General features: G+C 41.6%; 1 pseudogene; it reads right to left on the bottom strand.

The window, feature by feature from the left end:
* Window positions 1-1,571: 1,571 nt before the first annotated feature.
* On the bottom strand, window positions 1,572-2,235 carry LOC112129059 (small ribosomal subunit protein eS24-like; annotated as a pseudogene).
* Between the last annotated feature and the right edge of the window lie 18,420 nt (window positions 2,236-20,655).

The raw sequence follows: 20,655 nt of genomic DNA, 5'->3' as shown, positions 1-20,655 counted from the left end.
TTATAAGGCCTTCGCCATCCTACGTATGGTCTTCTACATGTGTTCCTGTTTATCAGTTTTCTGTTTCTAACCTACGCCAAGAGAAAGAAGATACTTCCCCAGGGTTAGGGCTACTTGCTAATCAATCCACTCCGGGTCTCCCACAAGGCCTTCCAAGGCTCTGGGGAGGAGAACTCAAGGAGAAATTTACCCCAGAGTTACTGAGGCACCAGATGTTTCAGAGGCCAGCCAAAGAGGAAGGAGGTGTCATAAAAGCATAATTGCTTTCCATTTTGTTTTGAATTTTTTTTTTTTTTGAGACAGAGTCTCGCTTTGTCACCCAGGCTGGAGTGCTGTGGCACAATCACGGCTCAATGCAGCCTCAACCTCCTGGGCACAAGTGATCCTCCCGCCTCATTCCCCCAAGTAGCTGGGACTACAGGCCCATGCCACCCTACTCAGCTAATTTTTGTATTTGTTTGTATTATTTTGTTCCACCATGTCACCCAGGCTGGTCTTGAATTCCTGGGCTCAAGCAATCCTCTGGCCTCAGCCTCCCAAAGTGCTGGAATTACAGGCATAAGCAACTGTGCGTGGTCTATTTTGCTCATTTCTTGCTGGGTTGTTTATTTTCTTATTGCTGAATTTTAGAAGTTTTTAATATATTATGGATGCAAGTCCTTCATCAGATGTATGTTTTGCAAATATTTTCATTTCTCAGTGGTGTCTTTTGAAGAGCAGAAGTTTTAATTTTTATAAAGTTTTAACTTGTCAGCTGTGTCTTAGATTGTTCATGCTTTTTCTGTCATGTGCAAGAAATCTGCCTAATCGAAGGCTGCAAATATTTTATCCTGTTTTATTCAAGTTGTTGTATATAATGTGAAGTTAAGGTCAAATTTCATCTTTTTGCATGTGGTTATTCAGCCGTTCCAGCACCTTCTGTTGAAAAGACTATTCTTTCCCCACTGAATTACTCGGCACGTTTCTTGAAAATCAATTGAACCAAAGTGTGGGCTGCACAGTGGCTCATGCCTGTAATCCTAGCACTTTGGGAGGACGAGGAGGCCAGATCACCTGAGGTCCAGAGTTCAAGACCAGCATGGCCAACATGGCAATGCCCCGTCTCTACTAAAAAAAAAATACAAAAATTAGCCAGGTGTGGTGGCACGCATCTGCAATCCCAGCTACTCAGGAGGCTGAGGGAGGAGTATTGCTTGAACCCGGGAGGCAGAGGTTGCAGTGAGCCAAGATTATGCCACCGAACTCCAGCCTAGGTGAGAGTGAGACTCTGTCTCAGAAACAACAACAACAACAATGACAAAAGTGTGAAGGTCTGCTACCGGACTTTCTATTCTTCCATTTATCTAAATATCTATTCTTCTGTCTTTATAACACTTTCTTGATTACCATAGCATTGTAGTAAGTTTTAGAATCAGGTAAATCCTTCAACTTTTTCTTTATCAAAATTGTTTTGTTATTCTGGATTCTTTGCACTTTCATATAAACTTTTTTGCCACATGAAAGTTATTAGCTTATTAATCTTCTTATGAAATGTCTACACAGTGGCTGCAGATAATGTCATTGCAGCATCTTTATTCCTTTGGCTTTTTGCCAGCACCACCATTGGCCTTTGCAGTCCCCCTGACTTTCTTTGTTCTGTTCTTGTGTTCTTTTTGAGGTCTTTTTCTTCTCATCCAAGCCATGTCTTGTAAGTCTGTGTTTGGCTTCATTTTTCTTTGCATAATCCGAGGAATCATAAATCATGTCAAAGCCAGTTGTCTTGCCACCACCAAAATGAGTTCTGAATCCAAATATATTCCCACCAGCAATATATGAGTTTCTCCATATGCTGGTCAACACTTATTCACTTGGTCAATCTTTTTTGTCTTAGCCATTCTAGTAAGTGTGTAGTGGTATCTCATTTTGGTTTTAATTTGCATTTTTCTGATGACTTATGATGTTCACCGTCTTTTTTATTTTGAGACAGAGTCTCACTCTGTCGCCCAGGCTGGAGTGCAGTGGTGTAATCTTGGCTCACTGCAACCTCCACCTCCTGGGTTCAAGTGATTCCCATGCCTCAGCCTCCCAAGCAACTGACATCCAGTGTGGTCTTGTACATTTTGGATAGTTTTTCCCAAATTTCTGTGTTGAGTACTGATAACTTTCCAGGGTGAAGGACATCAATGACGATTTGTTCATCTCAAGGAGTTGGCTGGTCATAAACTTCCTCATTCAAGTAGTCACTGTGTCATTCATGATGGCGATCAATCCTTAGGCAGCCACTTCCATATAAAATTTAGGAATAGCTTGTCAATTTAAGGAAAAAAAGGCTGGACATGGTGGCTCATGCCTGTAATCTCAGCTCTTTGGGAGGCCAAGGCAGGAGGATTGCTTGAGCCCAGTAGTTCAAGACCAGCCTGGGCAATATAGTGAGACCCCTCCTCTAAAAATATATTTTTTTAATTAGCCAGGCATGGTGGTGCACACCTGTAGTCTCAGCTGCTTGGGGGTGCTGAGGTGGGAGGATTGCTTGAGCCTGGTAGTTTGAGACTGGCCTGGGCAATATAGTGAGACCCCTTCTCAAAAAAATTTTTTTTTTAATTAGCCAGTCATGATGGTGCACACCTGTAGTCTTAGGTAGTGGGGGGGCTGAGGTGGGAAGATTGCTTGAGCCCAGGAGTTTTGAGACCAGCCTGGACAATATAGTGAGACCCCTTCTCTAAAAACAAATGTTTTTTAATTAGTCAGTCATGGTGGTGCACAACTGTAATATCAGGTAGTTGGAGGGCTGAGGCGGGAGGATTGCTTGAGCCCAGGAAGTTGAGGCTGCAGTGAGCCATGATTGCACCACTGCATAGAGCAAGACTCTGTCTCAACAACAACAAAAATAGCCTACTAGGATTTTGACAGCTATTACATTGAATTTATTTTATTTAGTTTTATTTTTTTTTTTTTAGAGAGAGAGTCTTGCTCTGTCACCCAGGCTGAAGTGCAGTGGCATGATCATATAATATCTCACTGCTACCTCAAACTCCTAGGCTCAAGGGATCCTCCCGCCTCAGCCTCTGGAGTAGCTAGGACTACAGGCACATGCCACTCTACCCAGCTAATTTTTTTTTTTTTTTGGGAGAGACGGGATCTCACTGTGTTGCCCAGGATGGCCTCAAGCAACCCCCAGCCTTGGCCTCCCAAAGTGTTGGGATTACAGGCTTGAGCCACCACATTCAGCCTACACTGAATTTATACATCAATATTGGGAAATTGTCATCTTAACAATATTGAATCTTCCAACCCATGGACATCATATCTCTCCCATTTTATATAAGTCCTTTTAAATTTATCTTAGCAGTGTTTTGTACAAGTTTGCCTTTCTCTTGTCTAATTTAGTCCGAAGTATCTTATTCTTTTGTTGCTCATTAAACAGACTTACTAGTTATGATACGTTTTTGTAGATTCTTTGCAATTTCTTACATACAAGATAATGTTGCTTGAGAATCACAATAGCTTTTAAACTCTTTGCTCACTACATCTCAGTTAACCCTCTCACTCCCTCTAGCACCCAAGACCATAGCCCAAAAATATCCAAATGCTTCCCTTCTAAGGATAGAGTCAGGTGTCCTTAAATTTCTCCTGAAGATTGGAATGTTCCACCAACAGTAGTGTTGATCTTCTACTATGGTAGTGTACTATGTCCATCTCTAGTACAAAGATAAACATGTCACAAGAACCATGCATTCATGCACTCAGGATTCTTTTCCCCTTTGCCCCTGTGACTTGTGTGTATCTTTGCTTCAGTTATTGACCAACCATCCTACAGATGGCTGTACTCTTTTAGATAAGTTTTAGATAAGTTTTCTGTCTGTAGTAATATTGTCTTTGCTCAAATCTCAGACAGTTCTCTCATAGTTACATCTTGACCACTGGGATATTTTTGGATCCTGATTCTGCCATTCAGCATATTAGTTATCCCAACAAAATTCATGCTTTCTCATATTTGGGCAGTAGATCATAGTCTTTAGCTAAGTAAATTGTGAATAAAAATCTTATAGCAGAGACACACCACTGTGGCATGGCATTAGAGACCTTCTGTCTGGTTGCCTTTGATCAGCAATTAGTACTCTTTAGGAATGATTGCTCTGCTAATTACATGTGAACTTACCTATGCTTCCTTTCTTCAACTGTAAAATGAGGATAATAATAGTACTGTCCTCACAAGACTGTTGCAAGGATTAGATGACTAAACATATGTAATGAAGTCACAGTAGTACCTACCACAGAGAAGTGTGCAAGAAAGTGAGTCATGTTGGGCATCGTGGTTCATGGCTGTAATCCCAGCACTTTGGACGGTCGAGGTGGGAGGATCACTTGAGCGCAGGAGTTCAAGACCAGCCTGGGTAACATAGGGAGACTTCATCTCTAAAAAAAAAAAAAAGAAAGAAAGAAAGAAAGAAAAAGAAAAAAAGAAAGAAAATGAGTCATTATTGTTTGGGGAAGAAAGAAAAGACTCTACGGTCAATAGCTTGGCCTTTATCCTTGCCTTTTCATTTCCTACCTGTGTGCATCCTTAGACAAGTTACTTAACTCTTGTCAGTTTCTTCATCTCAAAATAATTGTAAAAACAGTGTCTTATTCATAAGATTTTTGTGAGAATTAAATGAAGTAATGCAGATAGAGTAACACCATGCACGGCACTCAATCAGTATTTGTTGCAATAATTACTGACATTCAACTTGTACACATTTTTATCTCCCCTCCGCTGCAATCCTCCTGTCAAATTATTTCCAAAAGCTTGAGGATATTTGGACACATTACATTTATAGCACTTCCCTGGTCAACCTACTTGATAACTTAGTAGCCAGTTTAGAGCATTATGGTTAATTTAAGTCATCTTTTATTTATCTATTTATTTTTATTTATTTATTTTTTTGAGACGGAGTCTTGCTCTATCGCCCAGGCTGGAGTGCAATGGCACAATCTTGGCTCACTGCAACCTCTGCCTCCCGGGCTCAAGCGATTCTCCTGTCTCAGCCTCCTGAGCAGCTGGGATTACAGGCGCCCTCCACCACGCCCAGCTAATTTTTGTATTTTTAATAAAGATGGGGTTTCACTGTGTTGGCCAGGCTGGTCTCGAACTCCTGACCTTGTGATCTGCCCACAGATCACGGCCTCCCAAAGTGCTGGACTATAGGTGTGAGCCACTGCACCTGGCTAAGTTCTCTTTTAAAATTCTTCTAAAATTCTAAAATGCAAGCAAAATTCTTATTTAAATGTTTAATTTATATATATATATATACCCACATATATGTGTGTCAATATATATATATACCCACATATATGTGTGTCTATATATATATATATATATATAGATAGATAGATAGATAGATAATGGCTAGAATGTTAATTTTGGGCTCATTTTATGAGACTCTAGACTTGTATGTTGTATATGCTATATGTAGTGTTTATAAGAGTACTCTGGGGACCAGCCCTTGAAAAAGTGTGTTCATTTTATAGGCTGTGAGGCAGTTTGATTATTCGAAATTATTATGAAGGTATATGTTTGTTTTTATCACTGCTTCTTCCTTTGATTTATTTGGTGCTGAGAATGTAGCTCAGGAATGCAACCACCAATGACAAAGCTGTTTCTATGAGAAAATAGTCTGCCCCTCAATGATCAATTGTGATACAGAATCTAGGACTCACGGTGGTGGAAGCAGATGCTGCTTGCCAAATCACAACACTCCCTTTGCGTTAGGAAAAAACATCCCAAATCTTAAAGGTAGGATTTCCACAAAACAAACAATTCAGAAGTTAATGCCTCATAGCAACTAAGAATTAAGACTTGATTTTTTGGTGTAGTTTTTTTCAAAGTACTATATGTCAAATTTTCTAAAAGTATCTGTGTGTGCAACAAAATGTTGCAAGTCAAAACCACTTGGATTTTATTTTCTATCCTGTGCACTGTTAAAAAGAATTGGGGCACATCGGCTGGGCGCGGTGGCTCACGCCTGTAATCCCAGCACTTTGGGAGGCCGAGGCGGGCGGATCACGAGGTCAGGAGATCGAGACCATCCTGGCTAACACGGTGAAACCCCGTCTCTACTGAAAATACAAAAAATTAGCCAGGCGCGGTGGCGGGCGCCTGTAGTCCCAGCTACTCGGGAGGCTGAGGCAGGAGAATGGCGTGAACCCAGGAGGCGGAGCTTGCAGTGAGCGGAGATACGGCCACTGCACTCCAGCCTGGGCAACAGAGTGAGACTCCGTCTCAAAAACAAAACAAAACAAACAAACAAAAAGAATTGGGGCGCGTTACCTATCAATTTTATTTCTTTTTTTCCCCAAAATGCAGATAATAATTACAAAAGATTAAATGATAAAGTACAGAACATAGTACCTGGCACATGGTAGGTGTTCAATAAATGTTTCCTTCCTTTTTCATTGTCATTGGTGGTCCATTACAAAATATATATTAAAGGAAAAGATGCTGAAAGCCTGGTAGATTTGGGTACTTCTATATCAAAGATACCATTCATGCCCTATTATAAGTGATTCAAAAAATTAACATGTGCCTCAACTTCTACCTTGCTGTGAACTCCCAAAAGGTGGCAACAAATCCTTTTAGAGTTTCTCAGAACAGAGAAAATCCAACTGTGATGCTACAGAATATTGGCTCCTCTGTTGTGTTCTTGGATTTCCTCTCAACAGTTGCTTGCTGTGGTTTCTTAGGTTACAGGTACAATTAGTGAACTAAGGATTTAAGGTATGAGGCTTATTATTATTATTGGCTTTAATGTAACTATGGCTTATGCCTTATTATTTCTGGACTTCAGTCATCACTGTCATTATCAGATCTGCTGATCATCAGTCATTTCAGGGCCAAAAATAACAAAAGCACCAGAAACTGAAATACTGAGGACAATATAATCAACTCTGTTATTCAGGGACTCATCATTTCAATTTAGAATTTGTTCAATTCCAATTCAGAATTTGTTAGAATTTCCCAACTGGATGTGCATTCGAGTGTAACTTTGTTGTGTGAGTAGCAAAATACTTTGCAAAGCAAAATAATGAACAAGATTGCAGGAGGAATTTTCAACCCGCTAAAGAAAACAGTAGGATGAGAACATTGAGAACTCGTAGAGGTTTCCATTTACTTAAAGAATTAGAAGCATGCACATATACACTAAGATACCACAATATATTTGGCTGATCTATTTTCTTCTCTGTCTCCCTCATTAGACTTGGCTTTTTTGAGAATAGGAACAAAGTTCCTGTAAGAGGAGGCTTTTGTACATGTTAGCTAAATTAGTAGGTCCTTTAGTGCTGCGTGGATGGCTTAGATGTTAATCATATTCATGAGTCTTTACCAAACACTAACACACACACACACACACACACACACACATGCAGGTGCAAAATTCTGTCAGTAGGATCCACTGAGCTGGAGTTAGGATTGCAAGAGGTTGTTGGGGATAATTATGCCTATAAAAGATAAAAGTGGGGAAGAAGCAGGATTGTGTAGGAAAAGTCTCAGACCATGATGTGGATCTGAGAATGTCTTGATAACCCTCTGGAAAGTTCTGGAACAAAGATTACTCATTAGAAAAGCCCCACATTAGGCAAAAACGGCCAGGCCCTAGTGTCCCTACCATGCTTAGTCATTGGCTGTGGGATGCCCAAGAAGAGCATGACCTCAGCTCAATAGCTAACAAATTGAGGCTATTGGCTAACTGCACTGCTTGCAGCTGAGCAGCAACTTCTTTCTTAAAGGAAGATCTGAGTGATGCACCTCTGTGGTTGCCACAAGTCCCAAGATAATGAACCTCCCTCATAACACAAATTCAGATATGAGGTGATTGACTCTAATTGCCACTTCCAAAAACATCTGCCCACCTCTTCTCTGAGGAAGCATGAACAGAAAGTCTTAGGTGGACAAAAGACAGAGAGCTGTATTACGCTGAGAGTCCCCAGGGTCTGGAAACTTGGTTGACAATAAGAGAATCAGCCAATTGGAAGATTCTGTGAATTGCTACTGTTGAAACCCAGCCAGTGCCAGATGTAGTGGCTCAAGCCTGTAATCCCAGCACTTTGGGAGGCCGAGGCAGAAGGATTGCTTGAGCCCAGGAGTTCAAGACCAGTCTGTGCAACATAGCGAGACCTCTACAAATAATTTTTAAAATTAGCCAGACGTGGTGATACACAGCTGTGTCCCCAGCTACTTGGGAGGCTGAGGTGGGTAGATTGCTTTAGCCTGGATGGTCAAGGCTGCGGAGAGCCATGATCACACCACTGTACTCCAGCCTGGATGACAGAACAAGACCTCATGTCAAAAAAATAGAAAAGAAAAGAAAAGAAAAGAAAGAAAGAAAGAAGGAAGGAAGGAAGGAAAGAAAAGAAAGAAAGAAAGAGGGAGGGAGGGAGGGAGGGAAAGGAAGGAAAGGAAAGGAAAGGAAAGGAAAGGAAAGGAAAAGAAAGGAAAGGGAAAGGGAAAAGGAAAAGGAAAGGAAATCCAGCCAGCCACGGTTCCCAGAATCATTTTCATGAATATTTAAAGTAGAGAGGACAGTCACTAATAGGAAGTGCTAAACCACAGCCAGGGGAGGGATGGCACAAACTGACTCCCCTCCCGAGTCTTCCCCAGCCAGCTGCTCAGGTTTTTCCTGGTTGGTTCAGTAATCTCATAATATCAAGGCCCCACATTTCTTTTTTTTTTTCTTTCTTTCTTTTTTTAATTTGAGACAGGGCCTCCGTCACCCAGACTGGACTGCAGTGGGGCAATTATGGCTCCCTGGGTGATCCTCGCACCTCAGCCTCCCAAGTAGCTAGGACTACAGGCATGCACCATCACACCCAGCTAATTTTTGTATATTTTGTAGAGATAGGATGTTGCCATGTTGCACAGGCTGTTCTTGAATTCCTGGGCTCAAGTGATCTACCCGCCTCAACCTCCCAAAATGCTGAGAATACAGGCGTGATCCACAATGCCTGGCTTTCTTTTCTTTTTTTGAGACAGAGTCTCACTCTGTTGCCCAGGCTGGAGTGCAGTATTGCAAACTCGGCTCACTGCAACCTCTGCCTCCAGGGTTCAAGCAATTCTCGTGCCTCAGCCTCACAAGTAGCTGAGACTACAGGTGCACACCACCACGCCCCAGCTAATTTTTGCATTTTTTGGTAGAGATGGGGTTTTGACGTGTTGATCAGGCTGGTCTTGAAGCTGACCTCAAGTGATCTGCCCACCTCTGCCTCCCAAAGTGCTGGGATTACAGGCTTGAGCCCCCATGCCCTGGCCGTTATTTTCAATTATACAAGTCAAACATTCTCTTCATAGAAAATTTAGACAGTACAACTTATTCTGCAGAATAAAATAAGTCACTCATAATAGCACATCCCGGAAATAATTATTCCCAATTTAGTTTTCCAGTCACATTCATAACAAAATATACCACCCCCTCCTCCCTCCACTGATCTAATGTCATATACATTTTCCAAAGACAGGTCATTCTTGCAGCCTGCCTGGACTGAGAAGCTGGCAGTGCTATGGTCAGATGGCAGTGTGCTGAGAGGAAGAAGAGTGGATGGGGGATATAGAGTAATCATCTTCCAGATTTCTTTTTTGATTGGGCGCTCTTTGAGTGTTGATCTGAGCATCCTGGGACCTCATGATGAAGTGACCTCTGTCCTGTTTTTGGCCTGGAGTCAGGCAGAGCAGGTAGATGTTCTTGGGTGTGGGAAAACATGGGGCTACGGCAAATCCACTCCCTGTGCCCATCCATGTGTATGACCACCACCCAAGCCACCATGCAGAATTGCAGACAGACTCCTCTAGTTAATACTAGGTCCTTATTGTGTAGTAGGATATTTTTTCTTGCCCTCAAGAAGTTTAAAATCTAGTGAGAGAGACAGGAAAACTGACCTTTAAAATACATCATGCTGTGGCCAGGTGTGGTGGTGCATGCCTGTAATCCTAGCACTTTAGGAGGCCAAGACGGGTGGATCACTCAAGTTCAGGAGTTCGAGACCAGTCTGGGCAACATGGTGAAATCCTGTCTCTATTTTAAAAATTAATTTAAAAAGATTAAAATACATCATGCTTTGGATGTGGTGGCTCACATCTGTAATCCCAGCACTTTGGGGGGCCAAGGCGGGAGAATCATTTGATTCCAGGAGTTTGAGACCAGCCTGGGCAACATAGTGAGACCCCATCTCTACAAAAAAAATTACAAAATTAGCCAGATGTGGTGACCCGTACCTATGGTCCAAGCTACTTGAGAGGATGAGTTGGGAGGATTGCTTGAGCCCAGGAGGTTGAGGCTGTAGTGACTTGTGATTGTGCCACTGCACTCCAGCCTGGGTGACAGAGTGAGATCCTGTCTCAAAAATTTTTTAAAAATTAAAAAACAAAATAAAATACATCATGCTATCTGCTAAATAGCAAGATGTATATGATACTATGAGAGATAGGAGGGAGTAAATAATGAAACATATAAGTCAGAACATGATGAATAAGTTGGCATTCAAGGGAAAAGGGCATTCAAGGATGACAGAAAAGCTAAGACACAAAAAAGTGAGAGATAGGCTTGGGGATGAGAATGAGGCTCAGTGAAACCAAAAAGCAGGTATGGAAGGGGCAGGGCTTTGGGGTGATGGATTTCACTGTATGAATGCCTTTCAGGTATTAGGCTAGGGGTGTATTTTTTTTTTTTTTTTTTTTTTTTGAGATGGAGTCTCGCTCTGTCTCCCAGGCTGGAGTACAGTGGCGCGATCTCGGCTCACTGCAACCTCCACCTTCCAGGTTCAAGTGATTCTCCTACCTCAACCTCCTAAGTAGCTGGGATTATAGGCGCCCGCCACCACACCCAGCTAATTTTTGTATTTTTAGTAGAGATGGAGTTTCACTATGTTAGCCAGGCTGGTCTCGAACTCCTGACCTTAAGTGATCCACTCACCTTAGCCTCCCAAAATGCTGGGATTACAGGCATAAGCCACTATGCCTGGCCCTAACATTTAATGAGATGGAATCTCTGCTTCCAATCAGGCCACAGTCTGGTTGAGAAGGCCCCTGAAGTGATGTTTGAGACCCAGCAGCATCACTAATTCTGAGAGTTCCACTATAACCATTCTCAATGTCCACCTCAAGCCAGTTAAACATTTAGTAACACCAAATTATTGGACTTTCCTTCTAAGAGAATTTACATCTGAAATATAACAATTAGCCAACTAATATTTTTAATAACTCTTTGATAAACTCTAGGCTCATAGTTTTAAAATGTACTTAATGCACACATATTGCATCCCCCCCAAAATTCATATGTTGAAGTCCTAATCCCCAGTACTGCAGAATGTGACTGTATTTGGAGATAGGGTCTTTAAAAAGGTGATTAAGTTAAATGAGAGCATTAGGGTCAGCTCTAATCCAATCTGACTTTATAAAAGGAAATTTATACACACATAGAGACACCAGTGGTGTGTGTGCACAGAGGAAGGACCATGTGAGGACACAGGGAGAAGATGGCCATCTGTAAGCCAAGATGAAATGTCTTCAAAAGAAACCAATCCTGCTGACACTTTGATGTTGGGCTTCTAACCTCCAGAACTGTGAGAATATAAATTTAGTTTAAGCCAACTAGTTGGTGGTACTTTGTTATGGCAGCCCTTGCAAACTAATAGATATATGATCCTGCCAGTAAAATGCATATGTACATGCATTTTAAAATGCACTCATGTTTTCCCTGTGTTAAAAAGTCTGTACCTCATCTTATAGAAATCAGGAACCATTGAGATAGTTTTCGAGCAGAGGAGTGACAGGACCAGATCTGTGTTCTAGAAAGAGAATTCTGATGTCAACCAGGAGAATGAGTTGGAAAGGTGGTGACATGGTTTGGCTGTGTCTCCACCCAAATCTCATCTTGAATTCACATGTGTTGTGGGAGGGATCTGGTGGGAGGTAATTGAATCATGAGGGCAAGTCTTTCCTGTGCTGTTCTTGTGATAATGAATAAGTCTTATGAGATCTGGTGGTTTTAAAAATAGGAGTTCCCCTGCACAAGCTCTCTCCCTCTTTGCCTCCTGCCATCCATGTAAGACATGACTTGCTCCTCCTTGCCTTCCGCTATGACTGTGAGGTTTCCCCAGCCACATGGAACTGTAAGTCCAGTTAAATGTCTTTCTTTTTTAAATTTCCCAGTTTTGGGTATGTCTTTATCAGCAGTGTGAAAACCAACTAATACTGAGACTGAGGGTAGGAAACCTAACAAGGAGGCTGCTGCCATCAAGTGGAGTCACCAATCCCTTGACCAAAGGCCCTGAAACATTTAGAGGGTATGCTGAGAGCAGGGGTGCATAAGTGAGTTTACTCTGGGGAAATAAATGCATTTTGCACAAATTACCTATTGGCTTGAATTTAAACTGTCATCATGGACTGGACTAGCCTTGGTGACAAAGCATTTGAGGGAAGGTGACTTTGCTTGTACAGGAGATCCGTAAGTATTGGACACTTACACCAGATCCCTAAGTGTTGGACACACAGAGAGCTGTGTGTTTCTTTTTCAGATATTTGCTGTTCTTGGCCAGGCCTAGTGGCTCATGCCTGTAACCTCAGTACTGTGAGAGGCCAAAGCAGGAGGACTGCTTGAAGCCAGGAGTTCGAGGCTGCAGTGAGCTAAGAAGCTGCCACTGCACTCCAGACTGGACAACAGAGCAAGGCCCTGCCTAAAAAATAAATAAATAAAAAATTTAAAAAATTAATTTGCGGTTCTTTACTTGGCTTGCCAACCGAGATGTCTGCTTGTAGCCTAGGAAAAATTACTTCTTAGGTAGATAGTTAAGAAGTTTTATAAATTTATTATATGGGAAAAAGAAATAGTTTGGGGCTTGACATTAAGATATCAGGTTCAAACTCTGGGTGTTTTCCAGACTAGTGATTTGATATTGTTTAGATCTTTTTACTACTCTGGGCCTTAAGCTACTGATTGGTAAAATGAAGAGAGGAAGAAAACAAACAATTATTCAATCTTCTTATATCCAAGGCACTACATACTGAAGATGTTCCTAATTAGAGGGTGTTTATACTACTTAATACTCAGAAAAACTGAAATATTACTATCCCCATTTGACAGATGAAAAAACTAAGGTTTGTCTGAGAAGCCAGGATTCAAACTCATGTATCAAGCTCTAAACCGCACAATTTCTAAGGCTCCTTCTAATTCCCAAATGCTGTAATTCATGTGCAGTACCTGGAACATTTTAGGCTGAATAAACGCTAATGTCTAATCAAGCCACAATAGTAAAAACAATAGATTTTCCAGTGATTAGTAAGTGGCTGCAGAAGAAGCACTCGTCCAGCAGGGAAATATAGTTTCTCACTGGCAGAGAATGTAACAGGCAAAGGGAGGCAATAAATCAGCAATTTTTCAGGAGCAAATGACATTTTCTCATGTTGAAATTGTAGAACTCTGTAGTCTGGAATTTGACTCAAACTTTGGGACAAGTGCTCTGGGAATGGTGAAAATAAATGCCCCAAATCATGTTAGACCCAGATTAAGGGGCATCTTCTGATGCTGCTGCTAAAAGGCTCTCCTCCAATACTAACATGAAGCAGAAAAGAACAATCCAGGTCCCCTAATTTCAAGTCTAGTGTCCTTTCATTTTCCTCAAGTAGCTTATACCTGGATTGAGGAAACATACAACTCATATCTGTTTTTTATTCATTCATCCACTCAACAAGCCCTTATCAAGCACTGTCTATATGTTAACACAGAGCTGTGTATGAGGACATAAAAGCAAGGTCCCTGGGCACAGTGGCTCACACCTGTAATCCCAGCACTTTGGGAGGCCAAGGTGAGTGGATCCCCTGAGGTCAGGAGTTTGAGACAAGCCTGGCCAACATGGTGAAACCCTGTCTCTACTAAAAATACAAAAAATTAGCCGGGCGTGGTGGTGGGTGCCTGTAATCCCAGCTACTTGGGAGGCTGAGGCAGGAGAATCGCTTAAACCCAGGAGGCAGAGGTTGCAGTGAGCCGAGATTCCACCACCGCACTCCAGCCTGGGCAAAAAAGGGAGACCCTATCTCAAAAAAAAGAAGAAGAAGAAAGAAAGAAAGAAAACATATAAATAACTAAAAGAAAAGCAGGGTCCCCTGCTTAGCAGGGGTTTATGGTTTTGATGGGGGAAACAAGGAAAGCAACAAGCAATAGAGGGGAGCCCAGGGAATCATGGGTACACGGAGGTGGGACATTCTACTTAGACTGCAGAGGGAGGTAACCAGGAAAGAATTCCTGGAAGTGTCACTCGAGTAGAGTCCTGAAAGATGAGCAGGAGGTAACTTGGAGAAAACCCAAGCAGAGACAGAGAGAAAAGCTCTTGCCTAGACATGGAAACAAGAAAAAACACGGCGCCTGCAGGAAGGGCGAGTCGTTTGAAATACAGTGGTGGGAGAAAATGTTAGTGCTGTTGTGTGGTCTTTACACATGTACATTAGGAGTTCAGAGAAAGACATTTTTAACCCCAGTAATGATAATATCTTACATTTTTTATAGCACTTTACAATCTGAGAAAACATTCTCTACCTTATCTTACCATTTAACCATTTCATAGATAAGGCAAATGAGGGTCAGGAGGTCAAATGCCTTGGGCATAGCCTTACAGGAAGTGAGTGGCAAGGCTGAATCAAAAGCTCGGGGATTTTCCTTCCCAATTCAGAATGGGATGGAGTGTCAGAGGGCTCTTGCTGAGATCAGCTGTGTTTTGTCCTAACTCTGTGTTCACAGAGCCACACAAGGGGCTACCTAGGGACGGGAGTGGCTTAGTTTGGGGGGTTCTACCAGACAGGAAGGAGCTAAAGAGTAGAGACCCATGACAAGACCACATCTATCCAGGACGTAACACCTTCTGGAGCCGTGAGAAGAGTTCTGGCCTCTGCGGAATTGCTTATCTTCTCATTCATTCTGTTTCTATGTATTTATTTTATTTTTAGAGACAGAGTTGCACTCTGTCATACAGGCTGGAGTACAGTGGCATTATCTTAGCTCTCTCTAGCCTTGAACCCCTGGGCTCAAGTGATCCTCCCACCGCAGCCTCCCGAGCAGCTGGGACTACAGGTATGCACCAGGACCTCCAGCTAAGTTTTTAAAATTTTTAGTAGAGACAGGGTCTCACTATGTTGCCAAGGCTGGTCTTGAACTCCTGGCCTCAAGTGATCCTCCCATCTCAGCTTCTCAAACTGTTGAGATTACAGGCATGATCCACCATGCCCGGCCCTATTCTGTTTCTAATAAAAGGGCATTAATTGTCTTTGTACCCCATTTTCTTCATTTGCCAAATAGAGACAATAGCAAGACTGTTTCTGCCCTCCCTGTCTCTCAGGAAGGACATTTCATAACTCTGAGGAGCCCCAGTCTGGGATGGCCACTGGTGCTCACTGCAGGGGTATCACCTCAGGGTTATAAAGGTGAGAGATAGGTTTTTAAAGTGCAGGTGTTTCACAAATGCAAGATAATACTTTTATCTGTTTGGAATGGGCTGTGTTTAGGAGCTGGGGAAGAGGAAAAGGGAAAGGTTTCAAGCAGTTCTATTAGGTTGGTGCAAAAGTAATTGCGGTTTTTGCAATTACTTTAATGGCAAAAGCTGAAATTACCTTTGCACCAATACTTCACTCCTCACCTTTATTCCTGTAGCAGGTGCTGCAGGTGGGGCCCCTTTATCCCTTGGCCTTAACTGCTTCCATGGTCTCCGGCCTGAATACTAATTGCCAGCACCTGGGTCTCTTTGCCTAGGGGTGTTCTCTGGATGCCAGTGATCACTATGCCTTCACCTGCTGCAGGCTGGAAGCACCATGGGGCTAGTTCTCCCTGAAAGTGGCTCTCAATCATTGCCAAATGGGATTTGGTGGATAAGTACCCCAGCTCCTTCCTCTTTTTTTTTTTTTTTGTTTGTTTGTTTGTTTAGACTTTCAAAAAAATTTTTATTGTAGTAAAATGTAAAATCTACCATCTTAACCATTTAAATGTACAGTTCAGTGGCATTAAGTACATTCACCTTTTTGTGTAACCACCAGCACCATCCATCATCCATCTCCTGAACATTTTCATCTTCTCAAACTGAAACTCTGTACCCGTGAAACGATAACTCCTCATTGCCTCCTCCTCCAGCCCCTGGCAAACACCATTCTATTCCTAGACTACTTTCAGACTCAGTTTCTTCTTTCGCTTAATAAAAGACAGGATCTACTGCTGACTAATGGGATTGTTTCTACATGTGGAGGCCTTCTTGCAGACATGTAATTGAGTTTATTGTAGAGAACGGCAATAGGAAATGGGATTGTAGAAAGAAAAAAGAGACAAAACTGGATGAGGGTTTCATACTGGGTGTCACATCCACAGGCCTCAGCAGCCCTGCACAGATCTACCCAATTCTTGCGCATCAAAAGTTGATCTTGCGAGCGATTTTCCATGCCGTAGATCTGCCAGCACCTTTCATAGCTTTCCCTCTGTCGCTGGCGTCACGGCTTCTCATAGTATCGCCGAGGCTTAATGCCTTCAATCAGCCTATCCATAGTGAGGATTCTGCTGAGGGTCCTGTATGCATCTTCCATGATCCCTTCCTGTGCCATCACAGTCCTGGTGATGAACTTCAGGTGTTTTGCCATGACCTTGGATTTAACTCTCCGCTCTGCAGGACCTGGTGCATTCATTACCTAGCTGACCTGAAGGCTTCTCCTCTTTCCTCTTTTGTGGGGGTAACTATGCTGGTTCCTGGAGTTCTCCAGCAGAATTAAGCTCTGGTTGCCTCTAGTGATGACTTGCTTGGTAACACAATTTTTACTGGTATCTGTTCCTTCCCTAACTTACTTCTCCACTGTTCTACCAGCATTTCCTGGGGTCACTTCCCAAATAAACAACTTGCACTCCATTGCTTGTCTCATGGTTTGCTTCCGGGGAAACCCAAACCAGGAAGACGCCTCCCTGAGTTATATGCTGCTTTCAACATTGTGGAAGGGGCTGGAGAGGAAAACTGGGGGGAGATTCAGAAATATAATTTATTTATTCATTCATACTTTCTACACCGAGCAAATACTTATTAAGCATCTATTTCATGCCAAGCACTGTGCTAGGCACTGGCTAGAAACCCCTTCTCTTAGGACTTTAAGGAATCCCCCATCACTTGAATCCTAGCTCACCTACCCTAACCACATTTCTGTGGATTGCAGATGGGAGTGTTATTAGAGGAGGCTTCATGTGAAGGAGGTGGGGCCCCGAAAAAAGGAGGAGAAAATAGAAGTTCTGGCAATGTGTGGAAGGGAAATGGACAAGAGGAAATAATGGCCAGTGGGGAGAATGAAATTCACAAATGAAAGGAGCACAGGCATACCTGTGTTCTTGGGGAGCCCCTGAGTCTTGGGGGATCAACTGTCAGAGCAGAAAATAGCCTTAGAGGTCACAAGTAACTCCCCTTCATTTTACTTCTGTTAAACTGAGGACCAAAGACAAAATAATTTCCTTGACCCCTTGTGCAGTGAGTGTTCTTTCTCTTGAGGGAAATAAGGTTGTATCAGTCTTTCTTAAACTTTTTCATTATTGTCGCCTGTCCAGAAACCTTTTTAGACATTTTTCCTAATCACTCCCTCTAATGAAATCTTAATACCACAGACACATTGTATCTCTGTTGTGTAGTATAGATAGATTTGTTTGTGTGCTATATCTATTAAAAAGTAAGATTTTTTCCAACCCCTGAGAACCATTTGCCCCCTTGGGTGTGATATTACCCCTGTTGAGAATGTGTGAACTAGAAAGGCCAAATGTGACCAGGTTACTGAGGCCTTAATAGACAGAGAAACTGAATTTAGTGGAGTAAGCAATAGGGAGCCATAATAAGTTCCTGAGCAAGAGCATGTGGTGAGGAAAAAGGTGAAGAGCCTACTCCACATAATAGTATCTATTGAGTTGTTTGAATTCCTTATATATTCTGGATATTACTCCCCTATCAGATGAATAATTTGCAAATATTTTTTTCCATTCAACAAGATGTCTCTTCACTCTGTTGATTATTTATTTTGCTGTGCAGAAACCTTTTTATTTAATTAAGTCCCATTGGTGTATTTTTGTTTTTGTTGCCTGTGCTTTTGAAGTCTTAATCATAAATTCTTTGCCCAGACCAAAGTGCAGTAGAGTTTTCCCTGGGTTTTCTTTCTTGTGTCTTTATAGTTTTCGGTCTTAAAATTTTAACCTTTTAATCCATTTTTGACTTGATTTTTTTCTAGATGGTGAAGGATAAGGGTCCAGTTTTATTTTATTTTTTTTTTTGCATGGGGCTATCCAATTATCTCAGCATCACTTATTGAAGCCAAGTATCCTTTCCCCACTGTAAGTTCATGTCAACTTTGCTGAAGATCAGTTGGTTGTAAGTATGTGGCCTTATTTTCAGATTCTGTATTCTGTCCCATTGGTCTATGTGTCTGTATTTAGACATACCATGCTGTTTTGGTGACTATAGCCTTGTAATATATTTTAAAATCAGAAAATGTGATTTCAGGTCATGTTCTTTCTGCACAGGATTGGTTTCGTTATTTGGGCTCTTTTTGGGCTTCATGTGATTTTTAGGATTTTTTTTCTACGTCTGTAAAGAATAATGTTGGTATTTTTCTAGGGATTGATTTGAATCTGTAGATTGCTTTGGACAATATGAATATTATAACAAGATTAACTCTCCAATCCATAAGCATGGGATGGTTTTCCATTTATTTGTGTCATTTTTACTTTCTGTCATCAGTGTTTTACAGTTTTCCTTGTAGATCTTTCACCCCCTTGCTTAAATTTATTCCTAGACATTTTAATTTTTTGGTAGCTATTATACTATAAATGGGATTGCCTTCTTGATTTCTTTTTTGGCTAGATCACTATTGGTATATAGAAATGGCAGTAATTTTTTATACATTAATTTTGTATCCTGCAACTTTACTGAATTTATTTATCAAATCTAAGAGTTTTTGGTAGGATCTTTAGATTTTTCTACAAATAAGATAATGTCATCAGCAAAGAGGGACCATTTGAATTCCTCTTTTCCAATCTGGACACCTTTTGTTTCTTTCTCTTGCCTGATGGCTGTAGCTGGGACTTCTGTTACTATTACTGAAGGAGAGGGTGAAAGTGGGCATCCTTGTCTTATTCTGGATCTTAGAGGAAAGGCTTTCAATTTTTCCCCACTCAGTATAATGTTAGCTGTGGCTTTGTCATATACGGCCTTTATTATTTTGAGATATGTTCCTTCTATGCCTAGTTTGTTGAGAGTTTTTATCATGAAGGGATGTTGAATTTTAGCAAATGCTTTTTCTCTATCTATTGAGATGATCATATGGTTTTTGTCTTTCATCCAGTTGATGTGATGTATCATGTTTATTGATTTGTGTATGTTGAACCATTATTGCATCCCTGGTATAAATCTCACCTAATTGTTGTATACTGTTTTTTTAAATTAATTAATAGATTTTTTTTTAAACATGGGGTCTTGCTCTGTTGCCCAGGCTGAGGAGCAGTAGAGTGATCTTGGTACACTGCAGCCATGACCTCCTGGGCTCAAGTAATCCTCCTACCTCAGCTTCCTGAGTAGCTAAGACTACAGATGGTTCCCACCACCACGCCTGCCTAATTTTTGTATTTTTTGTAGAGACAGGGACTTGCTTCGTTGCCCGAGCTGATCTCAAACTCCTGCCCTCAAGCAATCCTGCCTTGGCCTCCTGTATTATCTTTGTGGTGTGTTGTTGGACTTGGTTTCCTAGTATTTTTTTTGGAGATTTTTATATCTACGTTCATTAGAGATATTGGCCTGTAGTTTTGTTTCGTGATGTCCTTGCCTGGTTTTGGTATCAGGGTGATACTGGTCTTGAAGAATGATTTAGGGAGTATTCTCCTCAATTTTTTTTTGGAATAGTTTCAGGAAGATTGTTATTAGTTCCTCTTTGCACATTCAGTAGAATTCACCTGTGGATCCATCTGGTCCTGGGCTTTTCTTTTTTTTCTTTTTTTTTTTTTTGAGATGGAGTCTTGCTCTGTCACCCAGGCTAGAGTGCAATGGCACGATCTCGGCTCACTGCAAGCTCCACCTCCCAGGTTCACACCATTCTCCTGCTTCAGCCTCCCAAGTAGCTGGGACTACAGGTGCCCGCCACCACGCCCGGCTAATTTTTTTTTTGTATTTTTAGTAGAGACGGGGTTTCACCGTGTTAGCCAGGATGGTCTTGATCTCCTGACTTCGTGAACCACCTGCCTCAGCCTCCCAAAGTGCTGGGATTACGGGCGTAAGCCACCACGCCTGGCCGGTCCTGGGCTTTTCTTTGTTGGGAGACTTTTTATTACAGATTCAATCTCTCTATTCACTATCAGTCTCTTCAGGTTTTTATTTCTTCCTGATTAAATCTTGGTAGGTTGTATGTTTCCAGGAATTTATCCTTTTCCTCTAGGTTTTCTAGTTTGTCAGTGTCTATTTGTTCACAATAGTCTCCGATGAGCTTTTGTATTTCTGTGGCATCAGTTGCAATAACTCCTTTTTCATTTCTGATTTTGTTTTTCAGGTCTTCTCTTCTTGGGCAGTCTAGCTAGTGATTTATCAATTTTATCTTTTTGAATAACCAACTTCTTGGTTTGTTTTTTGTTTTTTGTTTTTTTTTTTGAGGAAGGGTCTTGCTGTTAC

The sequence above is a fragment of the Pongo abelii genome, chromosome 1 (assembly GCF_028885655.2).
Source record: "Pongo abelii isolate AG06213 chromosome 1, NHGRI_mPonAbe1-v2.0_pri, whole genome shotgun sequence".
NCBI classification, from domain to species: domain Eukaryota; kingdom Metazoa; phylum Chordata; class Mammalia; order Primates; family Hominidae; genus Pongo; species Pongo abelii.
Note: the sequence above shows the minus strand (reverse complement) of the source record. Positions and strands in the feature narration are given on the sequence as shown.